This window comes from Chaetura pelagica, unplaced genomic scaffold (assembly GCF_000747805.2).
Source record: "Chaetura pelagica isolate M959 unplaced genomic scaffold, ChaPel_1.0 scaffold50, whole genome shotgun sequence".
Lineage (NCBI taxonomy): Eukaryota > Metazoa > Chordata > Aves > Apodiformes > Apodidae > Chaetura > Chaetura pelagica.
In genome coordinates this window covers 970,245-979,116 of record NW_009952366.1, presented here as the reverse complement: position 1 = coordinate 979,116, position 8,872 = coordinate 970,245, and the positions used below count along the sequence as shown (strand labels likewise).

Sequence of the window (8,872 nt, the reverse complement as noted above, 5' to 3'; positions counted from 1 at the left end):
CTGCTGAGTGTTCCTCTGTATGCCACTACAAGCAAGGTGTAGTGGCACATCTATCTGAAAGGGTATATATGCAAAAACAGCTGCCAAAATAGTCCATCAGGGGATGACAGAAACCTAGAAACTAGAAAAAATAATTTTCCTCTGTACTAACTATAAATACTCTTCAGATTCATGTCCATGTTCATAAAGAAAGAAGTGAAGAACATTTACTTAGCACTTTTTCAATAAGAAGTAGCTATATAGATTTTAGGCTAAGTATTTGCTGTTTAAGGCTGAAATAGAAAAAAAGGTAAACAATATCATTCTTTGTTGCTTTACAGTTATTAAATTAAAACGCAAACATAACATTTGGCAGACAGCTGAAATTAGTAGAGCTGCTGCTTGGATCTTCAATTGCATTTTTCTCATGGCATGTGATGAGACGGAGCATAAATTATACTTGTAAAAAAATAACGCTCATCATTGCTTATTTTATAGGCAATCCAATTTACATTTGCACTGCAAGCATTAATTTTGCACATTTTATTGTTTGTGTGTATATTTTTCTTTTAATAGGTTATGTGCTTGAGAAATATACAGAAAACAAATGCTGTTCAGCTGCTTTCCTTTTCCTTGCAAAATCCTACACTTTGACACATCAGTGAAATTTTGTTAAAACAGTGAACATCCTACTCACTTGTGCTTTTAAATACAAGCACACTTCTTAGCTGCGATTCTCCAATTTTCCACCTTCTTTTCAAGCTATGCCTTCTGATTTGATCCATTGGGGTCAATGTTTACAAGCAGACCTAAGTGTAAATAAGAGTATCACAGATCACAGAATCATCCTGGTTGGAAAAGACCTCAAAGATCATCAAGTCCAACCATAATCTACATCCACCAACCAGAACCTAATCTATCTGTCCAGTGCTTAAACCATGTCCCTAAGCAGCACATCTATATTTCTTCTAAACTTTCCAGGGTTGGTGACTCCATCACCTCCCTGGGCAGCCTATTCCAGTGTCCATATCTGTGCTTGAAGAAACCTGCTTATTTAAACATTAATGAAAGATGAACGAAAGCCAAAGTAACACGTTACTGTCATTTTATATTAAATGTTTCTAGAACATTATGTCCAGAAAAGTTCAGTGCTTCCTAATCAGAACAATTTAGGTTGATCTAGTTAAGCTACATTAAAGGCTTTTTGGTTACTAACTTTGGCTCCTTAGAACAATGAAAGCATATTGGATCAGGAGTTAAGAAGATCTGATTGACACCAGATCAACCAGTGTACTCTAATTCACATCTGCACTAGCTACACTCTACCTGTCTGCTATGACTTTAGTACTCAACCATCAATTCCTTCCTACTTTGTGAAAATCCCATTTTGTAAGGCACTTCAGGTTAATCCCAGACTCTAAGCATCCATTTAGAATATATTACCTCAACTTCAGCAGTATGGATGGAGAACAGTAAGATATGAGTTAATGGTTTGAACCATCATAACACAGGAGATCAAGGTTCAGTTTCAGTCATTCTGAGTAGCTGCTACATTATAGATCTTGATTCTCTGGCTCATACTGAGAACAATTGTATAGGTCAAAGTTAAGCAGTACCTTCAAGAAGTCACCATGCTAGTAATTTGTATCTTTTTGGACTTTCCAGGAGATACAGACATGGCAAAGTCTATACAGAATTTGTTCCCAGAACAGGCAGTGTATGATCAGGACAGGCAATTAGAGGATTCCTCCAGTAAAAGTTACCTACAGGAAGCATTAGCCACCATGACCTACATGAAAAACATGAAGACTTTTCTGAGATTTAGCTGTGTCAAAGTTTAACATCCATTCTGAAGGTAGAATAACTTCTTGTGTATTTAGGAAAAAGATACCAGCATTGATTTCAGTTCATTTGTAGCATCAGTACAGAATTATTACTATAACCCTGGGGAGAACGAAAACACAGATACCTGATAACATTTCACAGGAACATGGAAATATTTTGCGATACTTCAGTGCTTAGAATTGGTACTGAAAGAAGTTAACAAATGCTTTTAAGGTACTTCCTCTCAAGAGGATTGCAAGAACAGCTCAAGAACTTTTCTGGATTTTTTTTTTTTTTTTTTCCAAAAGAATTTGGAAATAGGAGACATTTCCAGAGAAATGGAAGTTAACATCATACAAATAATTAAAATTATATGACTAAAGTTGCATTAGTCTGTTTATCTACACAGATATAAGCAAAATTATGAAAAAGCTAATAGTGAAAATTAAGTTTAAAAAAATTCCATAAAATTTCAAGAATGTGAAAATCAGAGTTTAAACATTTCAGAGAAAGTAGTTTATGTATATGTATTTTTATGAGACAAAAAAAAAAAAAAGTTTAAAAGGAAATTGTCCTATTATACCACAAATGGGTTTCTATAAAGCAATGGCTCAGTACACAATTCTGCTTGTTTTAAGGGAAATCAAGCTAGTTAATGGTTAAGAAATATAAATCTTATTAATGGTGACAGGGTGCAATCATAAAGGGAAACTCATTATCAAGAGTAAATGAAACATCTCAAAAGAAAATAATGGTAAAATACAAGTAATGAGAAGTCTTAGCTATAAATATTTATTACTTCACATACACAAAAATATAAATCTAAGAAGAGAAAGTGTGAATGGCTTTTAATTATGATTTCACAAAATTCCCTGCTTTTTAAGACATCTGCTATAGGGAAAGTATTAGGCATTTCAACAAGGAATTATTCTCATTTAAAACAAAACAAAGCAAAAAAAGTCTTGAGTCTAGATTTTTGTGCCTGGAAGAGACTGCAGATTGCACTGTGAGTTGCTTGCCTTGGCAGGTGAATGAAAAAGAAGGTCACACATGTTTTGTAGTGGGGACCTTAACTAGATGCATTAAAATTTCTGCTCTGTGATGATAAAGCTTCTAAGGTATATCACTATGACAAGAGAAACGTAAAAGCTGACAAATATAGAAGTTTACAAAGTGACCAGCTTGCACAAACAGAAGAGTTGTAAAAGAGTTCGAAAAATTGTTTGAAAAAAAACTGGCAAAGGTCAATTGAGATGATGGGAATTAAGACACACCTATTCCTCTTACCAGACATTCTTCTTCTTAGATCTGTGACCACTGGACACCTCTTGCCACCACTCTGATCCTTCACTTCATCTGTTAGGATGATAGCCTGGTTTCCCCACAAGTGAAGGCCAAGGAAGGCAGACTTCCAGCGAATAAAGTGGCCTTTGGAAAATCTATTAGAAAGCAGGTAGGGAAACTGCAAAGGTGGGACTGAGCAGCACTAGAGATGAGCTGATAGAAATGGAGGATATGTGCAGGGATGTTAAAAGAAAGCTCTGTACTTGAAGCTCTGTAGTGGTGCAAACAGTAAAGAAGGAGCTTGCCATTTTGCATGGGGGTAGTTTATGTTCACCTCTTCTCAGTACTGATGGTTTCCAATCTGAAACAGCCAGCTGTGAATGACAGCAGATGACCCTCTCTTGACAGTACAAGCAGAGTCTAATGACTGCACCTGGTGTACCTCTGGGGTAACTTGAGTGCTAGGTGCTACCAGAAGATTGCCAAAGTTCATCTGCTGCCTCAAAGTGCTGCACCAGCAATACTGCAGGCGGTTATTCATCCTAAGCAAACCCAAAATTATGATGAAGCTTTGGGACAAGAAAAGTTGGTATTCCCATTAGTCCTGGAGTCCTTGATAAACTTCATAGCTCAGAAAGAAAGACACATTGTGGAGATAAAGTGTGGCTGTGCAGGTGGTGTTGCCAAGTGATCTTCCATTTTCTCAGCTCAGGAGTTGATGGGCAAGAGCAGACTATTATGTAAACGTATGAGTCTCTGACCAGTGGATTTCTACTTTAGTGAGAAAGATTGGTTTACACTTGCTTTGATGTAACTTACAGTGACAGAGGTAGGATCCTAATGCCAGTACAAATAAACATCATGTCTTGGTATGGAAAGAACTCTTTGATAAAACATCATAGCTATTTTTTTTTTAAATTCATACAAGCTGTGGGAAGGCTGGAATGAGTAAATATACTAACTATATAACACGGGAAACAGGCTTGTCATAATTCTGCAGAAACTCCAGATGTGGCCATTTTGCCATGAAAAATTACATTTTTTTAAAATGTGATATAATTAAATAATATTAATTATTTAAATCTGCAAGAAAAGTTTCAAAAGAAAAAGAAAATAAAAATAAAGAAAATATGGCATACCAAAGATACAGTTAATCTAGCACTTATTCTCAATTCCAAACTGTGAGATGTTTTAGGGAAAAATCCATTCAAACAAATATCTGGGATTATTCCAACCCAAGTGTGTTTTTCAGAGTCCTGTCTTTTTGTGTTTAGAACTATATCAGAAACAATTTTTTCTGGCCTCTCTGAATTCACTTTGAAAAGTCTTTATTCATATTAAAAACCAAATATACTTATCTATAGAGACATTCTACATTAGCAGTATAAAAAGCACCTGTATTTTTATGGGACTTCATCACCTGTTAGTTAGACTACTAACTATCCAGTATAATAAAGAAATGGGACCTGACTTGTCTCTCCAGTGCAACTCTCAGAAATTCTTCAGTATTGTGAAAGAGAAATAGGCAGGTGTTCTGGAAGAGACCAGCAAGAAGAAGAAAAATGACCATCTGTCAAGGAAAACCCTTTTCTCTTTTTTCCCTACCTCGTTTTTCAAAATTACTTAAGTGTGACAGATGATTACAGCCATCAGAAAGAAGAGTAAGAGCTGAAAGCTCATCAAAAAGCAGAGTTATTCCAGATCTTTTAAGCAATAATAAGAACTGGAGATTTTTGATGGTTTGGTAGAAGGAGCAAGACAGGGAGTATGTATGGAGAGAAAAATGCTGGAGAAGGTAGTTATTTTTACATTGGTGCTGACGAGGGTGAGGGGGAAGAAATATTTCAATTGAGAGCATGTTGGCTTTGATAGCTGATTACAGGTTGGCAAAAATTCAGATTAACTGATGAGGAGACCTCTCATGATTATGAGATTACTGCCTGACACAAACTAAAAGATGTAGAAAAACCTAAAGAAGTAGCATAGTCTTCAAACAGAAAGAGGTAACCAACCACTTAGAAATGACCGTGACAGTTTAAGTGTAACTAACATTTTTGGCATAGCTTTTCTCATTGTGTTTTGTGCACTGATTATATGGGTCATGATCATACTGCTTTAGCTTGTAGTTTAGTTGTCACTTGTGATGGTGCTATTGCACAGCTATGTATCTGTGTTAATATCATTTACTTGATTTAAACCTTTTTGTACATGAGGCATTTGAATGAAATAGGAGTTCAGCATGAACTCTCAAAACCCACAGTTACATTATACTGACCTGAGAACATGATGAGGACTTCTATTTCAACACTAGGAATTTATGATGCAATTAATTTTCCAGTAGAAATTCTTTAGAAAAGAATTTAGAGAGTGTCTTAGCAATGAGGGAAACACTTTCAGGGTTTAAAACAAACAAACTAATGCTCCACAAACCTAATCTTACACCATAAAAATACTAGTTCCAATTAGGAATTCTAAAATACTGGAGTTCTAAATCTTAAGCTCACTTTCAATTATTCAAAGGTACCCTGTGGTTAGACAGAGCTTAATTTTGTCCTCAGGCATGGAAATGGTTGTGCATGTGGGCATCCTGTGAATCACCTGTGCTTGTACTATCAGAAGCTGAGGCCCTGATGAGAAATTCTATCAAGTAAATTAATCTTATCTCTGATTGTTCAGGGACAACCCTCACAAGATGTTCCTTTTTTTACTTCTCACCACTCTCTGAGTTTAAATTGTAGCACAAAATATGTAATTATTACAGGTTCATAGTATTTAGACCAAACATATCTGTGTCAGATGTTTTACAACTGGAAAGAAAACACTGGAGATGCTTTTTACTGTGCTTGGAATTTGCCTTTTTAAAAGTAGGTTCCTGTGTCTCTTTTGTCTGGGACAATTTTATAATTTATTTGCTAACTGCTGCAGTCTGGTGTTCCTACTCTTTCTTTTTCTTCTTTTTTTTTTTTTCTTTTTCTTTTTTTTATTTTTCCTTTTTTTTTTTTCAACTGAAGTGTACCTCCTTGCTCCATTCAGTTTGCCTTCAGTATTATTGCTAAGGCTTTGAATTGAAAGGGTAATATGAAATGGTATAACAGAAGCTATAATTTTCTGGGTTAGTCCTATTTTGCACTTACTCCTGATGTTCCTTTTACTGCTGTTCTTGGTTTTTACTAGTAAGTAAAATGTGTGGCTGGTTTTCCTTTTATTATTTAATGGCAGAGAGAATAGGGGGGAGAAGCAACGATGTAGGTGGGGATTTATTGTTATGTGTAACACTCTAATTTGCTGTGCTTCTCCCTGCTGACACTCCTATACAAGCAGCAGATTGCCTTCCTGCTGTGCTTTTTGGATCTTGCAAGAAAGGAAATCTGATACCAGGGATGTTGGTTTCCTTTTCATACTGTTCAGCAGTAGGGAACACGACCATTTATTTCCCTCTTCCATTTCCATGTACCATATGCAATTTAAATTTTTTTTTTTTTTTTTTCAAAAAAACATCTCTTGTTTACTCTATATTAACCCTTCTGGCACTCAGTCCTACAGGATATTTTTGAACGTTGATTTCCTCTGTGGCATGCCACCTCTGCTGTAGTTAATATCATCACTGTCATCAGATCTATTTCATGATTATTTCATCTCCTTTCTGTTTCTCCTCCTAGTTCATTTAGCTGCATTTTGGCTGGTATGTGGTGATATATCACAAAAGAAAATCCTCCAAAGCCCTACAGCAGACATTCCTCTTGCTGCTGCTCGTTCCCTCATTCTCCCCATTTATGAGGAAAGGAAGGGCTACAATGCTGGGTACAGGTGCAGTTGCTCTGAACAAAGACATTTAGGGTTGTATTAGGTCTTTCAGGATGATGCCAACCAGATTTCTCATCTGGCTGAGAAACCTGTAGAACATGAGGAAAGCCTTTTTCACTGTGAGGGTGACAGAGCACTGGAACAGGCTGCCCAGAGAGGTTGTGGAGACTCCTTCTCTGGACACATTCAAAACCTTCCTGAATGTGTTTCTGCGTGACCTGCTCTAGGGAATACTGCTCTGGCAGAGGGGTTGGACTAGAGTATCTTAGGGGTCCCCAACCCCTAACATTCTGTGATTCTGTGTAAGAAGAGGCAGGAGGAGAGAGCAGAGGCCATTTTGGAGTATGTAGCAGGTATGTGCACATTGCAGCTGTGTGTACCTGTTGTGTCTTTAGAAAGCAAAAAATATTAAGTCAAGAATATATCTGCCATCCCTGGAAACATTCAAGGCCAGGTTAGATGAGTTTTGAGCAACCTGATCTAGTAGACAATGTCCAGGCTCATTGGAAGGGGCCTCAACTTGGTGACCTTTAAAGATCTCTTCCAACCCAAACAATTCTGTGATAAGAATATACAATGATACTTCTCATAATCATGGAATTGTCAGAGTTGGAAGGACCTCTATAGATCTAGTCCAACTCCCCTGCTAAAGCAGGATTGCCTAGAGCACATTACTCAGGACTGCATGAAGGACGTTTTTTAATATCTCCAGACAAGGAGACTTCACAACCTACCTGGGCAGCCTGTTCCAGTGCTCTGTCACTCTCACAGTGAAAAAGGTTTTCCTCATGTTTAAAAGAAACTTCCTATGTTTCAGCCTGTGCCCACTGTCCCTCATCCTGTCACTGGAAACTACTGAAAAGAGTCTGGCTCCATCCTCCCTGCACCCACCCTTTACACACTTACAGACATTAACAAGGTCTCCCTTCTGCCTTCTCCAAGCTAAACAGTCCCAGCTCTCTCAGCCTTTTCAGGGAGATGCTCCAATCCCCCAGTCATCTTTCTTGCCCTCCTCTGGACTCTGTCTAGTAGTTTCCTGTCTCTCTTGAAAGGAGGAGCCCAGAACTGGATGTAATGTTCCATTTTTAATATTCTCTGCTAGAATATTTCAACAGGTTGGAATTTTTTTGTTAACGTTCCTGTCCTTTAAAGACTTCCCAGTTATCTCAGCTTACTTTCAGCACTTTCTTTACCTGTCCTCACCACTATACTAATTTGACACTATTTCTCAATATATTGGGAATTTTAGGTAGTGTAGGGATATGACAGTTAAGAATGACTACTTGGAAACTTTTTTTGTGCATGATTTTATGAGAAGTTTTTCACTAGTGCTTCAGGTAATAATTAAGAGAGGTCTATTGAAAACTTTTATTTTATTATTATAAGCATTCAACTAATTGTTTATTTAGAAATGGATTATGAGTATTACATAACTACTTCAATGGGAAAATCTGTTAGTATCAGGAAATATTTCAGCACAAAATTTAACCACATAAAAAAATTTAGCCAGATAAAAACACAATTGAATCAAAAGGACAACACAACAAACAAACAAACAAACAAAAAACCACAAAAAAAACCAACAACTAAAAACATTACGTACATGATTATATGCCATTTATTGCTTTTCATATTTGGTATTTTCTTATTACATTTTTGCAGCAATTTCTAGACCACTATTTAGAGAGTTGCAGGACAAATTCAATGCATGGCAAAATTTGTTAATCTGTGACAACTGTTAAATTTGTTGTATGAGATTAAAACTGTTAAAACAGATTATAATTATCATAGATAAAGAAGTTACTTCAAATGTACACAGTGGAATAAAGTATGCTTCTTAGAGCGTTTGAACATCAATTTGTTTACATACTTGATTGCTGCGTATTAATGGGATTTTTATTCAAGTTGACTAAACACTTTCCAAACAACAAACTGAGTGTAAATAAGTTTTTTAATTGCTATTTTAATTTTATCGTGATGT

The 8,872-nt window shown here is 36.4% G+C and overlaps 1 protein-coding gene across 1 annotated transcript in view; it reads left to right on the top strand.

The window, feature by feature from the left end:
• Positions 1-8,872, top strand: part of PPFIA2 (protein tyrosine phosphatase, receptor type, f polypeptide (PTPRF), interacting protein (liprin), alpha 2) — a 296,197-nt gene that overhangs the window by 219,814 nt on the left and 67,511 nt on the right. The gene's annotated exons all lie outside the window — the stretch shown is intronic.